The 5,393-nt window shown below is 34.6% G+C and overlaps 1 long non-coding RNA gene across 1 annotated transcript; it reads left to right on the forward strand.

Annotated features, from left to right (window-relative positions):
* The first annotated feature begins 3,408 nt into the window (after window positions 1–3,408).
* On the forward strand, window positions 3,409–5,087 carry LOC129285248 (uncharacterized). Its single transcript, XR_008587132.1, has 3 exons — window positions 3,409–3,586; window positions 4,248–4,313; window positions 4,864–5,087. It is a non-coding gene; the product is annotated as an uncharacterized LOC129285248 (long non-coding RNA).
* Window positions 5,088–5,393: the final 306 nt, after the last annotated feature.

Here is a 5,393-nt window from a genome sequence, read left to right on the forward strand (position 1 = left end):
AGTTAGCTTCAACTGCTTAGGATTCACGTCGAAGGGGCATAGGAGGTTCGGTGGATTAGATCATGCCTTAGATTATGTTTTGTGCCTGTGGAGGTACAAGTAGGTATAAGGTTTACCTGCGAGTTAAAGAGTGCTAGGGGGTATTCTGTTGGTCATGAAAGGCCATACCGGCCTAGGTCATGCATTCATGCATTTTAAATGGCTAAATTATATACTATGTTGAATTTATTATTCGTTTATTTGATTATGGCTTACTTTGTAATAATCAATGTAGATTTCACTGTTACTGAGACTGTGGTTGTCTCACCCCTTTCTTTTTAATATTTTAGGTCCAGGCGAAGGATCCAGTGGTGGACGGGGAAAGGAGCAAAGCTAGGGGTTTGCTTGTGATTTGTAAAGAACTGCAACCCCTTTCTTTTGAGCAAATATATTGTAATGTATTTAGGATTAGGGTGCCAGTAGGATATGATTATGTATGTGTGTGTGAATATGTGTAGATTGTGTGCTTGTGTATGAATTTTTGTCTGTTTGCAGATTTGTGGCTAGGAAACTTGGTTATGGTGTTTGATGGATTTACTTAGTAGACCAAGTTTCTATTACAAGCAGATATTTATTTTGATATATATGTGATTTTATAAGCAAATGCAAAGTGGTTGCATTGCAAATGATGTGCTATGGGCAAACATACACCTTGGATAGAGAGAGTAGGTGCGTGGGCCCCATAAGGAGCTCTGAGCCAAGTAAAAATGTTTAGCATATGTATTTATATACATACATGATATTTAAATTGATTTGTAACCACTCTTGTATGATTTGTATATTTTAGGGGTTTAGGATCCATTTTGGGAAATGTCACCCGGGTGGTCAAATTTTGATGTATGGGGGTTTTCCATCATTTGAATGTTCTATCAGGTGTTTTTAGTCTTATTTGACGTGTCTAAAGTGTTCCCACAGGTTTGTGACCATTAGGATGAGATTTGGACAATTTTAAAAATGGTTTTTACCAAAAAGTTGCACTTTTGCATCCGGGTGTCCAAATCTTAATCCGACCGTTGGATTTCTCTAAAATTTGGGTCACAAGTAAAACCTTTTATAAGCTTCATGTGAGCTTTGAAATCACGTCGATCAGATATCGGACGGAGAAACGACGCACTCCGGAATTTGGTCTAGAGGTGTTGTCATGACAGCATTAAATTGCTGTCATGACAGCTACAGTGTTGATGTTGTAACCTGCACAAAATTCAATCCGTCCGTTGGATCTTTTCAAAATTTAGTATACTAATAGTATTCTTTAAAAGTGACATGTGAGTTTTAGAATCACTCCGATCGGAGGTCAGATGATGAAATGGTGCGGTTCGAAAGTTGGTCCGGAAGTGTTGTCATGACAGCTTTTTAGCTGTCATGACAGCAAAAATAACTAATTTTTTAACATGTTTAATTTTCAATCTGACCGTTGGATTTTTTTGAAATTTGGTATACTTATAGTACCTTTGAATGTGACGTGTGAGCTTTAAAATCACTTCGATCGGAGGTCGAATGACGAAACGGTGCCTCCCAGAAGTTGGCCCAGGAGGGCTGTCATGACAGCAATAATTGCTGTCATGACAGCATCTTTTTATTTCACTTTTGTCTAGCTTGCTTCCGCGTGCTATAGGTAGAACCTATAAAATTTTTTAAAGGCTTTAAATGTTTAATTTGCAATTGTGTATTTGCTTAGTGATTTAAATGGTTTGTTTCCTAAGTTGGTTTTAGGATTAATTCCTTAACCACACTTAGTTTATTTGAATTGTGTGATTTTTGGATAACACTCCGGGCAAGTATTACAGTAACTATTGCTAATGATTGAGTCTAGGAAATAACTCTTCACATGGACCATCTCAATTCATTGCAAGCTAAGATGGCTGACTTGAGGCATCAACTGGCAGCTACTGAAAAGGAGCTAGCATGGGCTGAGGAGGGTAATGTAGAGTTCAAGATGAAGGTTACCATTAAAGCATTGGATGATGCACGAGCCATCTTAAAAGAGAAGCTTCATTCAATATTGGAATTAGAGATGGCCCTTAGTCAACATAAATCGTTAATTGCTGAGCTGGATGTAGCTTTGGCTACATGGGATGTCTTTCAAGTTTATTGTACACGATAAAAATTTTATTTTTATTGTGTAGGTTCTTTCAAGCAGTCCCATACTATTCTCATGCCTTCTTTTTCTGCATCTCCCCTGGTCTAGATGTTTCAAGGCTGCTCATCTCTTTGCCTATCATTGTTCCTCTTAGTTCACCATCTATTGGAGTTTATTTCCACCATGTTTATTGTGCTAAATAGTAGAAATGGATCTTTATCCACAACCATGGATTCCTCTTTTAAGAGCTTGAGGATGCCTTTATTAATCTAATCTAGTCTTGGATGTTGTGACTTTAAGAGTGATGGTACTTACAGTACTCCTTTCCTCTCTATTCCTCTTTTGAAGGGATCTTGTAGTTAGCGGGCAGTGAGGTGAACTTCTCCTTAAGTAAGAAATCAAAGATTTTCTCTATTTTAGAAGTATGGCAGGTGTATTGAACTACTTTAGGATTTTAGGAGCCTTCTCAGCCTTCCTTATCGAGGCTGGGCATGTGTAATTGCCTGCATTCTCTAGCTCTGCTATTGCTACATTAAGGTCACCAAAGTACATGCCTGCCGTAGTTCATTGATGATAGTCTTCCTCCTTTAGTAATTCCTCATACTCACAGCCCTTAGTTGTGAGCTTGTAAAAGTCCTGAAATTCCATCCCTTGGAACTTCTTTCATGGCTCTATATCAAGGCTTGCTTGGGCTAACTTGACAAATTCAGCTTCTAGAAATGGCATATGGCACTTGCTCCTTAACTTTTTGAACCTCACTAAATATTAGTTCACTGTCTCCCCAGCTTGTTAAGTGAGCTTACAGAGTTTGGTTATGCTAACCTCCGGCTCCGCCTTATAGAACTACACATGAAACTTCTGCTCTATCTTCATCCAGCTAAGAATTGAATTATGGGGCAGTGAGGTGTACCATGTGAATGCTGGGTGTAACATCCTGATTTTTATATAATAAAGAAATTGTGGAATTTAGGTTTTGAGGAAAAAAATGATAATAATAGGAATTTATATTATTTGAGGTTATTTAGAAATAATATTATGATTAGGTATTTAATTATGAATTTAAAAATTTAAATTTAAAACCACATAAGCAATATTTAGTTAAGATATAATACATAAATAATTTTTTTTATGTGTGTGTTAAAAAAAAAGAGAAGGTAGAAGGAACAAAAAAAGGGGGGTGAAAGGTTGTTGTTTCTAAGTCCCACATTGGTTAGATGAGGGAAGAGAAGAGGTGCCTTCATGTATAAAAAGGAGGGGGTGTGTGCATTAGGAAGCATGAGAGGCTAAGATGCAATTTAGAGGAAATTGCAACTTTTGGCCCAAAGGTTTGAATAATTAAATTCAAACCTATAGTTTTTTTAATATAATTTTGGGACTCACAATCCCATTTTTATATTATTTTTCTCTCTTCCTCTCATGTTGCTCGGCGTTTTTTCGCAAGGGGGGATTATTTTCTTTTTTCTTCAGGTATGTTCTAACTTTCCTGTTTAGATTAGCATTTAAAAATTTATTTAATTACAAAATTAATTTTATAGTTATTTTCTAAATAATATTAGCTTTCTAGTGATATGATTATTTTGTAGGATAGAGTAAATATTCTGATTAGGATTTTTCTATAGGATAGTTAATCTGATGATATGATGGATTAAAAATATAGGTTAAAACTCTTAGGGATATAATAAATATTATAGAATATTTTCTTGAGGTTGAAATTCATGTTTAAGAATTTTTGAGTTAAAGTCTAGATCTATATGGTCGAATTTATGTGGAATCTGAGATGTAGGGATAAACCTATGATTATTAAATATTTATTTAAGTATGAATAGGTATTTTTGAGGTTATAGAAAGGTGATTTGAGGCTTCAGGATAATTTTAAAATTTAATTTATTTTTGGACGAATTTTTAGAATATAGAAGGATGAAATTATGATACTAGAAGTGATTTGAGGATAAAAAAATAGTTTATTAGGGTACGAGAATTTTAGAAAATAATTTAGGAAGTTAAATGAGGTATAAATCTTAAATTAGTGTTAATATGGATTATAGATCTAAGACTTTCTAACTATTTAAATTAGAGTTATTTATTTTAATGTAAAATTAATATATAGTATTGTGAAATAATTATGTAGATTATATTGACAAAGATAGTGGTGAAAAAGGAGTTGTGAAGGGGAACTTGTTATTCAAGACACAAGGTAACCATTATTAATGTGTTGTGATGAGTGTGTTTGTGAATGGTTATGTGTTGTTTTGTTGTTTGGAAAAATTATGAATTATTAAAAATAAATACTGTATATACTTGTTTGAAATTATTGCCAAGTGGGTTAAAAATTTATTTTTTATTTATCATGATGAGATATTATTGTTCGGATATATTCCTGTTTAGATATTTGAATGATGCATGACTTGTCAGGGTATTTTAATGTATGGTGTTAATGGGAATTTCTGTTCGGTTAATTATTACCACGTGGTAAGCCCTCATTGGACCCAATGAGTGGCGTGTCGCTTGGTCCAACTCACCTTTGGCCGGGTGATTTGGCGTCCGAGCATGGTGAAAGGAGGATATAAGGTGCAGTCATGCAATTAAATACTTGTTCGGTTTGTTTGAAAATATTGTTCGGTTAAATGTTTTGTGTGCCCACTTAGCAATCGCATGATTAGTTACATCCGCATGCATCATTACATATTAATTTTTGGTTACTGGGGACTTTTAAGTCTCATTCCCCGTGGTTAACATTTTTACAGGAGCGAGTCCGGCCGAGAAAGCACCAGAGGTGTAACTATGGTGTATGAGACACCATCTTTTACGTTGCCTCTTATTTTGGATTATACAATGTATCTTGTGCCAACTTAGGACATATCTTCTTTGTGAAGCATGTAAACTCTAATCCTTTCTATTAAAAGTATTTATATGACCAAGAGGATTATATCTGTCCCTCTTGATTCATGACCTGATTTAAATATCATGCCATGAGGATCCTGTCTGTCCCTCATGGTTCTAATTGCTTTTTGAGATATTTTAAGACCTGTGGTATATTGTCTTGGATGTATCATGGTAGAAATTTTTCTACCATGATAAGGGTATGATAAGGGTTCAATGAAAAAAAAAAAATGATTTCTTGAATTAATAATTTGCGAAAAATCGGTTTGTAAATTTGAGGGTGTTACATATTGGTATCAGAGCATCATGTTTCGAGCCTCTATTTTAGTAATACTTATCTAAACTTTTGTTTGAAACTATTACTTGTGTGAATTTAATATGTATTTATTATGTG

This window comes from Prosopis cineraria, unplaced genomic scaffold (genome assembly GCF_029017545.1).
Source record: "Prosopis cineraria cultivar Desert tree isolate PC_DT_omini unplaced genomic scaffold, ASM2901754v1 PC11, whole genome shotgun sequence".
Classification (NCBI taxonomy): Eukaryota; Viridiplantae; Streptophyta; class Magnoliopsida; order Fabales; family Fabaceae; genus Prosopis; species Prosopis cineraria.